Consider the following 18,188-nt stretch of genomic DNA (forward strand, 5'->3'; position numbering starts at 1 on the left):
TGTGTGTTCTCTGGTGTGTTACAAGAGGAGATGACTGTGCAAACGCCTTCCCACACACACTGCACTTGAAGGGTTTCTCTCCCGTGTATGTTCTCTGGTGTTTTTTAAGAACAGATGACTGTGCAAACGCCTTCCCACACACACTGCACTTGAAGGGGTTCTCTCCCGTGTGTGTTTTCTGGTGTTCTACAAGAGTAGATGAATGTGCAAACGCCTTCCCACACACACTGCACTTGAAGGGTTTCTCTCCCGTGTGTGTTCTCTGGTGTGCTACAAGAGCAGATGAATGTGCAAATGCCTTCCCACACACACTGCACTTGAAGGGTTTCTCTCCTGTGTGTGTTCTCTGGTGTTCTACAAGATTAGATGAATGTGCAAACGCCTTCCCACACACATTGCACTTGAAGGGTTTCTCTCCTGTGTGAGTTCTCTGGTGCCGTGTCAAATCTCCAGTACGATCCGTGCTGTATGCACACTGGTCGCATTGTTGACTTGTCATACCGAGCTGCGCTGAGCGCCTTTGCTCCATCAGACCAATTCTGCAGAGGAAGCGTCAGAGGAAGCGTCAGCGGCAGACAGAAAAAAATAATATCCACACCATCTACACGTCAGTATCGATGCACAGAGGAATGCATATATACAGTCACACGTGACTAACACGTCTATACTTATTCATATATTCATGATATAGTGGAAAAGTGTCCCAAATTCATCACACGGGCTGTTATGGCACACAATGAGAGGGCAAATGGTTATAAACATGCCTGGAAGCCCTCGTATCTTCAAAATGAATGTTCACCAAAAACTCCGAGCACACAATTTCAGCTGTCTGGCTACAAAAGGAATATTTTTGAAAGCTAAATTCAGCTGACATAGCAAAGGGTGTTTAAATAATACTGTTTGTGTTATGCAGAAATGCATAAATTAATGTTCAATCGCAACTTAGAGGTGTGAAGCCAGGCACAGATGTCCTTGAATGCTGACTTCAGCTGCACGTGTGTGCTGTGTTAACTTCCTGACTCCATTCTTACAAAGAGCTGCAGAGGAAAACAAAACTAAACTACTGTTTTGATATAACCTCCGTGCTCAATAGAGTTAATAGACTTTACTGCAAACACAAACTTGACAATGTCACACACTCAGAGGCGGAGCCAGGATTTTCAGGTAGGGGGGGCAACCCCTCCAGCAATGAAAAATGATAGGAGTTGTTAGTAAGTAAGGAGTTGTTAGTAAGTAGTTGTTAGTAAGTAAGGAGTTGTTAGTAAGGAGTCGTTAGTAAGGGGCTGTTAGTATGTAAGGAGTTGTTAGTAAGTAAGGAGTTGTTAATAAGGAGTTGTTAGTACGTAATGACTTGTCCCTTGCTTTTTATTCGACGCGTGTGATCGGCATTGCGCTCACTGAAGGTGTTTGCCTTCAGGGAAGTCGTGTACTGTATACGCAACTGCGCAAAATTCTGTGACTCACAACTGCTTTGCCGTTACTTATTGCCAATTATGGACTGTTGTCCTCTCATAGAGTCCCTGGCACGTAATAATATGCCACACGGTGGCAGTGGGGGACGCAAAATGCTGATTTATCTATATATATGAAAGGGAAATGTGTGGATACGTGTGTCTGTTCGAAATGTTTAGCATACTTCCCAACGTGCCACATACTTGAAATTTGGCATGTGGGTATGTTCCATACTGTACACAATGCAACAAAATATAAAAATAGTCTTTTGTATTTTCTTTGGGGGGGGGAATGACCATGAAGTGTCTGGCGTCAACCCGCAACACCTCTGAGTTAAGCGCTCTGCAATGCTTAGAGCTGTTAACAGCGTGCCGGGAGATTTTAGGTGGCGCTTCGCTCCTGGCCGATGAAGCCATTGGATTCTCCGAGTTCAATACATATCCTCCGTGCGAAGAACGGGTAGAACTGCTATCTTAAATATGAAGCAGAACATTCCATCTGTTTGTTTGTGCGAAGCAGCAAAAACCTCTCCAACGCTGAGCTCTGGCGTCGTGAAAATTTGCACAGCTTACGCTGTCTGGAATTTCTAAGTGAACGTGACTATTTTCAGCTCGCCACGTCATTATTCCCTTCCCGAGTCGCCGAAATCGACCTTACGTAGAAGTGGGGTAAGGTTGAATTTCCTTGAGTGAAAACATCCGATTTAGGTAAGTTGATTTGTTTCGGCTTTTTCTTTCTTGCAAGCATCAATTTTTTCCAGGGTTTTTCAGTGAAATAGAAGGGAATGTGAAGTTAATCAAAGACAATAATCCAAGTCCTGGGCGAAGCCTGGTAGTGAAGCTCGTTACTAATAAACCCCAATGATCCTATCAAAATTAGGGATTTCGATCGGATCGTTGGGGGGGCACGTGCAACTCCACCCCCACTGGTTCCACCACTGTCACACACTGGCATGGTTCACAGGTGGTGGTGTGTCCAGACCCACGCCTGGCCACCTTCACCTGCTCAGTATTAATGCTTCCTCACTCCACCAAGTAGTTAATTGAGGATCAATCAACACAGCCGAGGCTGCGTGTCTCTCTCCCCGTGGTCGTGTAGATTTCCTTCCCGATCCCCCGGTCTCCCCTCTACGCGTAGAGAATGAACACCGCCACGCGTCTAGAGTGAACACCGCCACGTGTCTAGAGTGAACACCACTACACATCTAGAGTGAACACCACCAAGCGTCTAGAGTGAACACCACCAAGTGTCTAGAGTGAACACCGCCACGTGTCTAGAGTGAACACCGCCACGCGTCTAGGGTGAACACCACCCCGAGTCTAGAGTGAACACCGCCACGCGTCTAGAGTGAACACCGCCACGCGTCTAGAGTGAACACCGCCACGCGTCTAGAGTGAACACCACCACATGTCTAGAGTGAACACCACCACGCGTCTAGAGTGAACACCACCACGCTGTTGACAAAGCCTCACCTTGTGTTGTTGTGGGCAGGTTGCTTCTGATAACAAGAGCGGTATAGCAGCTCAAGCGGGCTTGGCCTGGTGAAAAAAAATAAAAACTGCGTGAATATTTACAATAAAAACAAAGTTACAAAGTGGCGAGCCGGGTGAAGACAAATTAAACTTAAGCGAGATAATTAAAGTAAACGCAATCAGGCGAGGGCAGGAGGCAAGGCCCCGCGTGGCTAGGCCCCGCGCTGTAAAGTTCCAACCTGGACATCGATTCCCATGCTCACTGCTACTCAAGTGACATCCCTACGAGCGAGAGAGAGCGAGGCTCTACCTTGGTAAACAACAACCACCACAACCACCACCACCACCACAACCGCGATGAGAATTTCTCACCTCGGATTTCAGTTCACGTGCGGAGCGGCAGATTCCTGTTACCTCGTGACGTCACGCGGCAGCAGGAGGTGACGTCACTTGAGTGGTACAAGACACTCCCCTCCCGCAACGAGCGGGTCTTAATTTAAATAAATTATGTTAATGAGTCCGGCCCATACGTGGAGGGATGGGGCGTGGGTGCTGAAACCCGTCGCAATAAACTCGCGACGGCCTTCACGAATACATTATGTTAATGAGCCGCCAGTCACCGGGCGTAGCTTTGCCCAAATAAGGATTGTACTTGAACAGATAACGGAAGTTGACCCAGGCAGAGGTGACGTCATGCTCAAGGGCGCGGTAGACGGGGTGGGGTGAATACCTTGGTGACATGACGTCACTGGCGAGGTACACCTCCCCCTGGCGTTTCACGCCGATGAGGTGATGCTGAGTGGTGACGTCACAGAGCGGGATTGGAGTTTAAGTTGATTTAGATTCATTTTCCATTGCTCCCTCCCTTGAACTCAGCAACAACAACAACGTGGACATTGCATCCCACTGGGATTTTTTTAGCACACAGCGTTGGTGTACGGTGCTTTTTTCAGGAATATTTTGCTGTTTTTAATTCATGGATTTTCTGTTTGCAGTCACACAAAGTAGTCACTTTAAGATGTGTTTCTTGTTCGTTTTTGTGTTTGTTGTGGTTGCACTTGATTCAAGAGCCGAATGGCTCACAGGGGTATACCAAAATATATAAACTGAAACTATTGTGTACACTGTGTGTACACACTGTGTACGTACACGCTGTGTGTGCACTGTGTGTGTGTACACGTACACACTGTGTGTACGTGTACACTGTGAATGTACAGTGTGTGTACAGTGTGTGTACACACACTGTGTGTGCACTGTGTGTGTGTGCACTGTGTGTGTGCACTGTGTGTGTCTGTGCACTGTGTTGTATATACACTGTGTGTGTGTACACTGTGGGGGGCACAGTCATCTCAGTCGACCAATGGGCATCTTTTCATCAATTTATTATTTTCCAATTTTCTTGTTTTCTATCTACGTGACTTTACCGAAAGAACCAAGAATGTGGTAGCACATTCTCTATTTATTGCAGAGGTTCAAGGTTAAAATCCGACAGGCACACCTGGCTACCCCAGTAACATTCACCACAACATGCGCAGTCTGCTAAACGGCAGATGTAAAACAAACCACTGTGTATGTTGGTGTCACGGTCAAAATTGTGTCAATTCCAGTAACACTATCCAGAAACTCCACAACGGAGACACGCACCCCCTGTACCAACGACGGAGGCGCAGGGACAGATGCTCGATTACGTTGGAATCGATCTGCAGACGGCCAGCAGCTCCGTGTCGCCTTATCTCGATCCCGCGATCCCTACCAGGTGATAGTCCGCATCGAACCAAACCCCCGGCAAGGCCATCGTCTACTTAACGATGAGAGAAAACTCACACAAAATGTCGTTTTCAATGAATAAGCTTTTAATGAAGAAATACAACTATATAATTCAAAACATAATACAATTAAAAGCTGTTTCATTTTCAAACTTCAAGACGGAGCATCGGGAGCTTGCGTGGAGGCGTCGTTCGCGTGCAATTTTTTTCGTGACTTTCCTGGCCCAAGGCCGCAAATGGTTGTGAGGGGCGCCGCAGGTGGTCAGGCTTGCTTCAACTCTTGGTCGTGAACATCCAGACGTGAATCAGCAAGGAGCATTTCATGTCCTAGTTCGAGAAAATCTACGTCAACACGTAATACAAAACTACAATTCGTGTTGCAGAGAATGAACCTCCTCTATGTGTAACCTTTGAGTGGTGTGCCACGTAACTGATTAATGATCCGAGTATGCTCCTTATTTCAAAGACGATGAATTGCTGCAGAGGGAGATGCTTCCTGAAAACACAAAAATACCCTTTGACCTGTATCACAAGAACAATGAGTCTCACCTGAGTTCTCTGTACAGGTTACTTCCAAACACACACACACACACTTTGTCCTAACATCACTTATTCAATGTTTGACCCTTATAGACAAAATTTTACATGTATGCACACAATCAGACAAGTATTCATTCTAAATTGAATTACTGCACTGAAATATACTGCATCAGGTTACATCGCATTAACAAGAAGATATTTTAAAAAATACGCACTGTCTGCTTAACAGTGTATGTACAACGTACTATTGTTGCGTCATTCAAAACGAGTAGGCCATTGCATGCTGGCGTCTGGGTCAAAATTTATCAAATTCGAAACATTGCCTACAAACTCCACAACTAAGATGCCACATCAACCATCGCCCCCTACTGACAGGCTCTTGTCCACATGCAGGCCGGTGCAGGGCCACCACCTTGTGCCACACAGGGGCAGCTGCTACTTGGGGATGCTCTTCGTGTGTCTGAGACGAGATACAAAAGTCCGAATTGCCAGAGGCGATAAAGCAAGCACCATATAAGTGGAATAATTAAATAACAAAAATCACGACGTTTCGGCCACAACACAAGTGGCCTTCATCAGGTGAAGGGACCGTGCTGTCATGATGAAGGCCACTTGTGTTGTGGCTGAAACGTCGTGATTTTTGTTATTTTATCTTTTTACCTACGTGACTTTACCGAATAGAACCAAAGAGTATGGATCCTTGCAGTCACGAAAGCTTCAAATCTAGAATGGAATGATTAAAACCGAGTGAATGCTTGGGAGCTTATTGGCTCTCGCTCCTGGTTAGAGATCTACCCAACCCACAGGTCCACAAAGACTGGCCACTCTCACCATGCAGGTTTAACCTAGGAACTGAGTGTTCAACTTCACATTCTTGTCATTAAAGGCCTGTGACTAAGGTGTATCCATTGGAGCGACCAGAGTGGAGTCGGCTCCGGGAGAGGCAACCACCTCGCCCCACGCCGCTCCTCCACTTCGAGGTCTGCGGAGAACTTCGCCACCACCACCACCACCAGCGTGGCAATCTTCATGGCTGTGCTCACTGTGGTTCTGCTGCTCACGCAGCCGGTGGTGGAACTCCTCGGAGGATCTCAGCGTGGGGTCCAACGCCACCACCACCACCACCACGATCAACAACTACTCGGGACTCGTGAAGGACGTCTCTCCACCGGCAGCGGTCGCCACCTGGGGACCGATGTTCACCAGCGGCCACGCAGACGGACAGGAGAGGGGCGGCCCAGCCTGGCCCCACGGGATGTCCTGGCTCATGGACAGCGCGCCGACTCCTCTCCTGCAGGCTGCGGGTCAGCTGTGCAGTAGCCACAGTGAGGCCATTGTGGACAGCGTGCTCCCTGCCCTACTGCAGGCTGTGGGTCAGCTGTGCAGTAGCCACAGTGAGGACATAGTGGACAGCTCGCTCCCTGCCCTACTGCAGGCTATGGGTCAGCTGAGCGGCAGCTGACAGGACATAGTGGACAGCGTGCTCCCTGCCCTGCTCCACGTCGTGCGTCAGCTGTACAGCGGCTGCAAGGAGGCCATCGGCTCCACCGTGCCGCTGAACACCCCGCACATCGCCGTGCGTCTCCGGCGTTCTGTAAGTCGCAGAGTTGAGTGAGCAACATCCATCATCGTCGTCGTCACCATCAGCCACGGTCAATCCACTAGCGGGTAGAGACCTCCCCGTGCCGTCGCAACCTCCCACGATGCCGCTGTGCGGTGATCCACCCAGCGCCTGACACGTGGAGCGATTTCATTGCTTCATCTCCCCACTGGGCATCCTCTCGGATGACCACCCCGCCGGCCATCGGCATCAATCGCCCCCTTCGCGTCCTCCACCGTCACCCTCAACTCCACCCGCGGTGTTTTCAACAGCCTGGTTGGCCACTGGAACGGTATCCCGGACAGTGCCGGATTAAGCTCGTGCGGGTCCTGTGGCATATATTATAACGGTGCCCAAAATAAAATAAAAAAACACAATTATTAAAACGCAAAGTTTACACATCTACCGGGTCTCCACTTGACTTTGTATTGTCTTGGAGGAAGTCCACCCACACCTCCACTTCCACAAACTGCTGGGAGTTGCCTCGCTCTGCCTCAATCAGAATTCTCCTCCTGCTTCACGTTGCCTCCATCGATGTGAAGGTCCCATTTTGGAGTTGAATCTTCATCTTCATATTTCACCTTCACTTCTTCGCTCTTCACCATCACTTCTTCACATTTCACCTTCACTTCTTCGCTCTTCACCATCACTTCTTCCCTCTTCACCATCACCTCTTCATATTTCACCTCGATACCTTTAAAAGTCTCCAAGCTGGGATTTTCTTTCGGTTCTTATTTCATGAGGGATGGGCTTATTGTGGCACTTTGACTTTCACAAGCTGATTTCAGACTCCACTCCTTGTGGACCTTCTGATGCTTGTGCGTTCTCTGGTGTACTTGAAGATGTGATGACTGTGCAAACGCCATCCCGCACAGAGTGTACCTGAAGGGTTTCTCTCCTGTGTGTGTTCTCTGGTGTTTTTTAAGAGCAGATGAACGTGCAAACGCATTCCCACACACACTGCACTTGAAGGGTTTCTCTCCCGTGTGTGTTCTCTGGTGTACTTGAAGATGATGATGAAAGTGCAAACGGCTTCCCGCACAGAGTGCACTTGAAGGGTTTCTCTCCCGTGTGTGTTCTCTGGTGTACTTGAAGATGTTGTTGCTGTGCAAACGCCATCCTGCACAGATTACACTTGAAGGGTTTCTCTCCTCTGTGTGTTCTCAGGTGCCTTTTAACAACAGATGACCGTGAAAATGCCTTCCCACACACACTGCACTTGAAGGGTTTTTCTCCCGTGTGTGTTCTCTGGTGTGCTACAAGAGGAGATGAATGTGCAAACGCCTTCCCACACGTACTGCACTTGAAGGGTTTCTCTCCCGTGTGTGTTTTCTGGTGTACTAGAAGATGTGGGGACTGTGCAAACGCCTTCCCGCACAGAGTGCACTTGAAGGGTTTCTCTCCTGTGTGTGTACTCTGATGTCTTTGCAGATGTGATGACTGTGAAAATGCCTTCCCGCACACCGTGCACCTGAAGGGTTTCTCTCCCGTGTGTGTTCTCTGGTGGATCTCAAGAACTGATGCCCATGCAAATGCCTTCCCACACACAGTGCACTTGAAGGGTTTCTCTCCCGTGCGAGTTCTCTGGTGCCGTGTCAAATTTCCAGTCCGATCCGTGCTGTATGCACGCTGGTCGCATTGTTGCCTTGTCGTACAGAGCTGCGCTGAGTGCCTTGCTCCAGCAGACCAGCGTCAGCTGCAGACAGAAAAAAATAATATCCACACCATCTACACGTCAGTATCGAGGCACAGAGGAATGAATATATACACAGTAACACGTGACTTACACGTCTATACTTATTCATATATTCATGAAGTAGTGAAGAAGTGTCCCAAATTCATCACAGGGCTGTTATGGCACACAATGAGAGGGCAAACGGTCATAAACATGCCTGGAAGCCCTCGTATCTTCAAAATGAATGTCCACCCAAAACTCCGAGCACACAATTTCAGCTGTCTGGCTACAAAAGGAATATTTATGAGAGCTAAATTCAGCTGACATAGCAAAGGGTGGTGAAAACAATACTATTTGTGTTAGGCAGAAATGCATAAATTAATGTTCAATCGCAACTTAGACATGTGAATCCAGGCTCAGATGTCCTTGAATGCTGGGATGAACAGTTCCGACTTCAGCTGAATGTGTGTGCTGTGTTAACTTCCTGTTTCCATTCATATAAAGAGTTCCAGAGGAAAACAAAAGTAAACTATTGTAATGCTATAACCTCCGTGTTCAACAGAGCTAATAGATGTTACTGCAAACACAAACTGTACACTGTCACTGGGTAAACAGGCGGTGGCGTGTCTAGAATCACGCCTGGCCACCTTCATCTGCTTGGCATGAATGCTTCCTCACTCCACCAAGTAATTAATTGAGGATCAACGAACATAGCCGAGGCTAACTGGAGTTTGCGTGTCTCTCTCCGTGGTGAGACGTTAACTACCTCACCTGGTATACAGGAAGTCGTGGGTTTGATCCCGACCCTGACGCCTGCTGTATATTTGGAGTTTGCGCGTATCTCCGTTTAGCGTCTTTGACCGATAGACATTGACACAGGTATTCTTGTTTCTTTCGGTAAAGTTACGTAGATAGAAAATAACAATAACAGATAATACAATTACATTAAATAAAGACCACTGTGTTGCGATCAAAACGACGTGAGTTTTTTTGCTTTATTTACATTTTTTCATTTATTTTCATTTAATTTTCTATCTACGTGACTTTACCGAAAGAACCAAGAATATTAATTCCTGCAGTCACCAAAGTTTTAAGTCAAAACATTCACACACGTTGACAAACCCTCACCTTGTGTTGTTGTGGGCAGGTTGCTTCTGATAACAAGAGCGGTATAGCAGCTCAAGCGGGCTTGGCCTGCTAACAAAAGAAAATAAAAACTGCGTGAATATTTACAATAACACAAAGTTACAAAGTGGTGAGCCGGGTGAAGACAAATTAAACTTAAGTGAGATAATTAAAGTGAATGCAATCAGGCGAGGGCAGGAGGCAAGGCCCCGCGTGGCAAGGCCCCGCGTTGTAAAGTTCCAACCTGGACATCGATTCCCATGCTCGCTGCTACTCAACTGACATCCCTACGAGAGAGAGCGAGGCTCTACCTTGGTAAACAACAACAACCACCACTACCACCACCACAACAACCACAATCGCAATGAAAATTTCTCACCTCGGATTTCAGTGCAGGAAGCGATAGCTTCCTGTTACCTCGTGACGTCATGCGGCAGCAGGTGACATGACGTCACATCCGGGGTACGAGACACGCTCCTCCCACAATGAGCTGCTCCGTAAATAAATAAGTTATTGAATGAATAAATTATGTTAATGTTATCCGTCCCATATGTCGTGGGGTGCTGAACCCGTCGCAAAAAACTCGCGACGGCTTTAACGAACACATTATGTTAATGAGCCGCCAGTCACTGGGCGTAGCTTTGCCCAAATAAGGATTGGCACTGGAACGATATCGGCAGTGACCCAAGCGGAGGTGACGTCATGTTCAAGAGCGCGGTAAACGGGGGAGGGGTGAATACCTTGGTGACATGACGTCACTAGCGAGGGACACCTCCCTCTGGCGTTTCACACCGATGAGGTGATGCTGAGTAGTGACGTCACAGAGCGGGATTGGAGTTTAAGTTGATTTAGATTCATTTTCCATTGCTCCCTCCCTTGAACTCAGCAACAACAACAACGTGGACATTGCATCCCACTGGGATTTTTAGCACACAGCGTTGGTGTACGGTGCTTTTTTCAGGAACATTTAGCTGTTTTTTTCATGAATTTTCTGTTTGCAGAGTCACACAAAGTAGTCACTTTAAGATGTGTTTCTTGTTCGGGTTTGTGTTTGTTGTGGTTGCACTTGATTCAAGAGCCGAATGGCTCACAGGGGTATACCAAAAAATATACTGAAATTATTGTGTACACTCTGTGTGTGTGTACACTGTGTGTGTGTGTGCACTGTGTGTGTACACTGTGTGTGTGTACACTGTGTGTGTGTGCACTGTGTGTGTGTGTGTGCACTGTGTGTGTGTACACTGTGTGTGTACACAGTGGGGGGCACAGTCATCTCAGTCGACCAATGGGCATCTTTTCATCAATTTATTATTTTCCAATTTTCTTGTTTTTGTTATTTTCTATTTACGTGACTTTACCGAAAGAACCAAGAATGTGGTAGCACATTCTCTATTCATTGCAGACGTTCCAGGTTAAAATCCGACAGGCACACCTGGCTACCCCAGTAACATTCACCAAAATATGCGCAGTCTGCTAAACGGCAGATGTAAAACATAATGTTGTGTCATTCACAACGCATGTTGGTGTCACGGTCAAAATTGTGGCAATTCCAAACATTATCCAGAAACTCCACAACGGAGACACGCACCCCCTGTACCAACGACGGAGGCGCAGGGACAGACGCTCGATTACGTTGGAATCGATCTACAGACGGCCAGCAGCTCCGTGTCGCCTTATCTCGATCCCGCAATCCCAAACAGGTGAAAGTCCGCATCGAACCGAACCCCCGGCAAGGCCATCTACTTAACGACGAGAGAAAATTCACACGAAATGTCCTTCTCAACGAAGTCTTCCGGATGTAAAATGAAATAAACTTTTAATGAAGAAATAACAATAATCTAATTCAAAACACAACGCGATTCAAAGATGTTTCATTTTAAAACTTCAAAACGGAGCACGGGGCGCTTGCGTGAATGCGTCCTTCGTGTGCCGTAAATGTTGTGACTTTCCTGGCCTGTAGGCCGTCAATGTGTTGGACCATTATTGGTGCACAGCATCTCAACAACAGCAGTGGGGTTTGCTTCAAGCGAGAGGTATGAACATCCAGACGTGAATCAGCAAGGAGAATTTCTAGTCCGAGTTAGACAAAATCTACGTCAATACGTAAGACAAAACTACAATTCGTGTTGTAGAGAATGTACCTCCTCCTATACGTGTAACTTTCAAGTGGTATGCCTTGTAACTGATGAATGATCCGACCGTGCTCCCTATTTCAAAGACGATGAGTTGCTGCAGAGGCAGATGCTTCATGAAACACAAAAGTACCCTTTGACCTGCATCACAAGAACAACGGGTCTCACCCGAGTTCTCTGTACAGGTTACTTCCAAACACACACACACTTTGTCCTAACATCACTTAATCAATATAGATTTGAACACTGACAGTCTATAATGTACAGACACACACCGATACAACAACAACAACAACAACCGCCATTCGCCACTAAGTGGCGGTGACGTCACCACGACGCTTGTGCCAGGCTATGTGCACCGTGAGGCCACGTGAAGTGTCGAACGCCCGCTGGCAGGAGGTCACTGGGCAGACCCAGGTGCCACGGGTCGACTGACTGAGATGACTGGCTGATGCACCACCTGTGCCCCCTACTGTGCCAACCTGCTGTGCTTTAGCCACCCGGCGCTCCGCTCGTTGTTGTGAACGTCGCTCCTCCGCCCTCCGTTGTTGTTGGAGGGCGACTGCCTCCAACTGCCCAGTAGCATCCTTCACGAGCCTCCTCCACAGAGGCCGATCTTGACACCGCTGGTACCAGTCATCGGCAAGTCCACTCAGCTCCACGTCCTCCTGTACCACATCACTCCATCTCTTCTCTAGCCCGTGCCGCGCCCGCCCAGCCCCCTCAATCCGGCCAAACAAAAGCTGTTTCGGCATGCGGTGGCTGGGCATGCGGGCTACATGACCCAGCCATCGCAGCCTTGCCTGCCGGAGGAGCTCACCGATGGGACCCTGCCCAGATCTTTCAAGGATTTGTGAGCTCCTCACACAATCCAGTCTGGTTAAACCCAGGATGGATCGTAGGCAGGCCAGCCTAAATGTTTCTAACCGGCGAAGATGTTCCATTAGGGGGGTCCACGTTTCGCAAGCGTAGAGAAGGGAGGGAATGACCGTGGCCGAGAAGACCTGAAGCTTAGTGCGGAGCGACAGACCAGGTAGCTTCCACACAGCGTTACGCAACCGATGAAAAGATATTGCCGCTCGACTGATTCGGAGTGAGACCTCTGCTGTTAAACTGGAGCCAGTCATAAGCACACTGCCCAGGTATGGGAAACTCTCCACTCTCTCCACAACTGTCCCATCACCGATTGGGAGTTGTGGGGGTGGAGTGTCCGATGGTACAAAATACCCAGGCAGGTGCTTAGTTTTGGTGGGGCTGATGGTAAGGCCCCACCTCTTAGTGGCACGCTCCAGTCTCAGCAGCAGCGTCTCCAACTCCTCCTCTGACTGAGCAGCTATTACCAAATCATCTGCATACATAACGTGGTTGAGCAATAGGGAGCCATCCCTTGACCGCACCCGGGCATCGATTAGCCTCCCATTATATCTGTACCATATGGAGATTCCCCCGGTACAGCTATTGAAGGCTTCACGAACTACGTGGTCAAAATAGATGTTAAATAATGTGGGAGCCAGAGGACATCCCTGTCGCACCCCAAGGTGTACAGGGAATGGCTCTGACTCCCGGTCACGTAGTTTTACCCGGGCCCGCTCACCATCATGAAGGTCCTTAATAATCGTGAGCAGAGGGTCAGGTACTCCAAAAGCACGAAGAACGACCCAGAGCCCAGGCCTACTGATGGTATCATAGGCCTTGACCAGGCCAATAAAGCAGAGATTTAGGTCTTGTTGGAATTCCCTACACCTCTGCTGTAGCAGACGGACAGAAAATATGGCATCTGTGCAGGACCGCCCTATCCTGAAACCGCATTGGGGCTCCGCAAGCCTCTCCTCAGCGTGCCTGGCAAGGCGATGCTGAATAATCCTTGCAAGGACCTTTCCCGGCACACTGAGGAGTGAGATGCCCCTGTAGTTGTTACAGTCTGAGCGGTCCCCCTTCTTAAAAAGTGACAGACACAAACAGACACACACAGACACACAAACACGCAGAGACACATAGACACACACGCACACACCAATAGACACACACAGACCCACGCAGAGACACAGACACATACCGATACAGACACACACCGAAACAGACACAGACAGACACATAGACACACGCAGAGACACAGACACACAGACACACGCAGAGACACGCACACACCGATACAGACACACACAGACACAAACACGTAAACACACACAGACACACACATAGACACACGCAGAGACAGGCGTGTGTTTGTCGGGATGAGTAAAAAAAAGCGTTGTTGTTGTTGTTGTGTTTGGTGTTGTTGGGGGAGTTTTTGGTGTTTTGACTTTGGGAGCTCATTGATGAGAGATGTAAAAATCTCTAATAAATACATCAGTCAGTGGGTTCATAATGGTCGTGTCAGAGACACTGACACCCTGGGTTCAAGCCCTGGGTCTGGGTGTCTCTCTCAGTGGGTTCATAATGGCCGTGTCAGAGACACTGACACCCTGGGTTTAAGCCCTGGGTCTGGGTGTCTCTCAGTGGGTTCATAATGGCCGTGTCAGAGACACTGACACCCTGGGTTCAAGCCCTGGGTCTGGGTGTCTCTCTCTCAGTGGGTTCATAATGGCCGTGTCAGAGACACTGAGACCCTGGGTTCAAGCCCTGGGTCTGGGTGTCTCTCTCTCTCAGTGGGTTCATAATGGCCGTGTCAGAGACACTGAGACCCTGGGTTCAAGCCCTGGGTCTGGGTGGCTCTCTCTCAGTGGGTTCATAATGGCCTTGTCAGAGACACTGACACCTTGGGTTCAAGCCCTGGGTCTGGGTGTCTCTCTCTCTCAGTGGGTTCATAATGGCCGTGTCAGAGACACTGACACCCTGGGTTCAAGCCCTGGGTCTGGGTGTCACTCTCTCATGTGGGTTCATAATGGCCGTATCAGAGACACTGAGACCCTGGGTTCAAGCCCTGGTTCTGGGTGTCTCTCTCTCTCAGTGGGTTCAATATGGCCGTGTCAGAGACACTGAGACCGTGGGTTCAAGCCCTGGGTCTGGGTGTCTCTCTCTCAGTGGGTTCATAATGGCCGTGTCAGAGACACTGAGACCCTAAGTTCAAGCCGTGGGTCTGTGTGTCTCTCTCAGTGGGTTCATAATGGCCGTGTCAGAGACACTGAGACCCTGGGTTCAAGCCCTGGGTCTGGGTGTCTCTCTCTCAGTGGGTTCAAAACGGCCGTGTCATTGACACTGACACCCTGGGTTCAAGCCCTGGGTCTGGGTGTCTCTCTCTCAGTGGGTTCATAACGGCCGTGTCAGAGACACTGACACCCTGGGTTCAAGCCCTGGGTCTGGGTGTCTCTCTCTCTCAGTGGGTTCATAATGGCTGTGTCAGAGACACTGAGACCCTGGGTTCAAGCCCTGGGTCTGGGTGTCTCTCTCTCAGTGGGTTCATAATGGCCATGTCGGAGACACTGAGAGTCTGGGTTCTAGCCCTGGGTATGGGTGTCTCTTTCTCAGTGGGTTCATAATGGCCGTGTCAGAGACACTGAGACCCTGGGTTCAAGCCCTGGGTCTGGGTGTCTCTCGCTCTCAGTGGGTTCATAACGGCCGTGTCAGAGACAGTGAGACCCTGGGTTCAAGCCCTGGGTCTGGGTGTCTCTCTCTCAGTGGGTTCATAATGGCTGTGTCAGAGACACTGAGACCCTGGGTTAAAGCCCTGGGTCTGGGTGTCTCTCTCTCTCAGTGGGTTCATAATGGCCGTGTCAGAGGCACTGACACCCTGGGTTCAAGCCCTGGGTCTGGGTGTCTCGCTCTCTCAGTGGGTTCATAACGGCCGTGTCAGAGGCACTGACACCCTGGGTTCAAGCCCTGGGTCTGGGTGTCTCGCTCTCTCAGTGGGTTCATAACGGCCGTGTCAGAGACACTGACACCCTGGGTTCAAGCCCTGGGTCTGGGTGTCTCTCTCTCTCAGTGGGTTCATAATGGCCGTGTCAGAGACACTGACACCCTGGGTTCAAGCCCTGGGTCTGGGTGTCTCTCTCTCAGTGGGGTCATAATGGCCGTGTCAGAGACACTGAGACCCTGGGTTCAAGCCCTGGGTCTGGGTGTCTCTCTCAGTGGGTTCATAATGGCCGTGTCAGAGACACTGACACCCTGGGTTCAAGCCCTGGGTCTGGGTGTCTCTCTCAGTGGGTTGATAATGGCCGTGTCAGAGACACTGAGACCCTGGGTTCAAGCCCTGAGTCTGGGTGTCTCTCTCTCTCAGTGGGTTCATAATGGCCGTGTCAGAGACACTGAGACTCTGGGTTCAAGCCCTGGGTCTGGGTCTCTCTCTCTCTCAGTGGGTTCATAATGGCCGTGTCAGAGGCACTGACACCCTGGGTTCAAGCCCTGGGTCTGGGTGTCTCGCTCTCTCAGTGGGTTCATAACGGCCGTGTCAGAGGCACTGACACCCTGGGTTCAAGCCCTGGGTCTGGGTGTCTCGCTCTCTCAGTGGGTTCATAACGGCCGTGTCAGAGACACTGACACCCTGGGTTCAAGCCCTGGGTCTGGGTGTCTCTCTCTCTCAGTGGGTTCATAATGGCCGTGTCAGAGACACTGACACCCTGGGTTCAAGCCCTGGGTCTGGGTGTCTCTCTCTCAGTGGGGTCATAATGGCCGTGTCAGAGACACTGAGACCCTGGGTTCAAGCCCTGGGTCTGGGTGTCTCTCTCAGTGGGTTCATAATGGCCGTGTCAGAGACACTGACACCCTGGGTTCAAGCCCTGGGTCTGGGTGTCTCTCTCAGTGGGTTGATAATGGCCGTGTCAGAGACACTGAGACCCTGGGTTCAAGCCCTGAGTCTGGGTGTCTCTCTCTCTCAGTGGGTTCATAATGGCCGTGTCAGAGACACTGAGACTCTGGGTTCAAGCCCTGGGTCTGGGTCTCTCTCTCTCTCAGTGGGTTCATAATGGCCGTGTCAGAGACGCTGACACCGTGGGTTCAAGCCCTGGGTCTGGGTGTTGTGGGTTCCATGCCGACCCTAATGCCCGCTGCTGCTGCTGCTGTATAGACTTTGTCTCTGTCCCTTTTGTCGCGTGGATTTTTTTCCGGGCCCTCTGGTTTTCCCCTCCACATTCGAGAAACGTGAGTTGTCGAGTATTTGTCAACTGCTCTAAAGGTCCACGTGATGATGATGACGACGATGATAATAAACCGAATTGCTAGAGCTATCATTTGTAACGGTCAGGTCAGGGCCTTCTGAAAGAGCTACGCCGCATCTCAACGAGGGCCTTACCCGGTAAAAAATAAAACATTTCGTTTTTAGTTCAAGTCCCGTGCACAACATCACGCATCCACCTGTAAAGAGGAGGAGTTCCAGCCCAGGTAAGTGAACTCGCCACCTTTATTATCGTCACCACCAGCACCACCACCACCGCGATGTCTCCAGCAAACAACGAAACAGCTGCCAGGCCCCCTTCAGTCTGGGGGCAGGCAGGCAGGGAGAGAGGGGACGAGGCCACGACAGACCACGTGACCCACAACCAACGCTGGGGCACGTGGCGACGTCAAACAGAACCGTGACGCACAAAGCGCCCCCACCCCCCACCCAGGGGGGTGGGGGCGAGTCGAACAGACGACGATTCTCTGTCGACTCTCTCGGATCGTTCTGGAAGATTCATCGTGGACGCGCCCCAACAACGCACGCACAGCCTCACCACCACCACCCACCACCACCCACCGGGCCATCGATAAAGTTGTGCGAGTCTGGTGAGTCTTTGGGTCTCTGTGTGGTGAGTCTGTGGGTCTCTGTGTGATGAGTCTATGGGTCTCTGTGTGGTGAGTCTGTGGGTCTCTGTGTGGTGAGTCTGTGGGTCTCTGTGTGGTGAGTCTGTGGGTCTCTGTGTGGTGAGTCTGTGGGTCTCTGTGTGGTGAGTCTATGGGTCTCTGTGTGTGGTGAATCTATGGGTCTCTGTGTGGTGAGTCTGGGTCTCTGTGTGGTGAGTCTATGGGTCTCTGTGTGGTGAGTCTATGGGTCTCCGTGTGATGAGTCTATGGGTCTCTGTGTGATGAGTCTATGGGTCTCTGCGTGAGTCTATGGGTCTCTGTGTGGTGAGTCTGTGGGTCTCTGTGTGGTGAGTCTGTGGGTCTCTGTGTGGTGAGTCTGTGGGTCTCTGTGTGGTGAGTCTATGGGTCTCTGTGTGTGGTGAATCTATGGGTCTCTGTGTGGTGAGTCTGGGTCTCTGTGTGGTGAGTCTATGGGTCTCTGTGTGGTGAGTCTATGGGTCTCCGTGTGATGAGTCTATGGGTCTCTGTGTGATGAGTCTATGGGTCTCTGTGTGAGTCTATGGGTCTCTGTGTGGTGAGTCTATGGGTCTCTGTTTGGTGAGTCTATGGGTCTCTGTGTGGTGAGTCTGTGGGTCTCTGTGTGGTGAGTCTATGGGTCTCTGTGTGATGAGTCTATGGGTCTCAGTGTGAGTCTATGAGTCTCTGTTT

The 18,188-nt window shown here is 49.9% G+C and overlaps 1 long non-coding RNA gene across 1 annotated transcript; it reads right to left on the reverse strand.

Annotated features, from left to right (window-relative positions):
- Positions 1-4,759: 4,759 nt before the first annotated feature.
- On the reverse strand, positions 4,760-9,704 carry LOC142921667 (uncharacterized). Its single transcript, XR_012939611.1, has 2 exons — positions 9,634-9,704; positions 4,760-8,526 (listed from the first exon to the last, which is right to left on the reverse strand). It is a non-coding gene; the product is annotated as an uncharacterized LOC142921667 (long non-coding RNA).
- Positions 9,705-18,188: the final 8,484 nt, after the last annotated feature.

The sequence above is a fragment of the Petromyzon marinus genome, unplaced genomic scaffold (assembly GCF_048934315.1).
Source record: "Petromyzon marinus isolate PM22_M1 ecotype Great Lakes invasive population unplaced genomic scaffold, UKy_Petmar_22M1.pri1.0 PM_G_Scaffold_83, whole genome shotgun sequence".
Classification (NCBI taxonomy): Eukaryota; Metazoa; Chordata; class Hyperoartia; order Petromyzontiformes; family Petromyzontidae; genus Petromyzon; species Petromyzon marinus.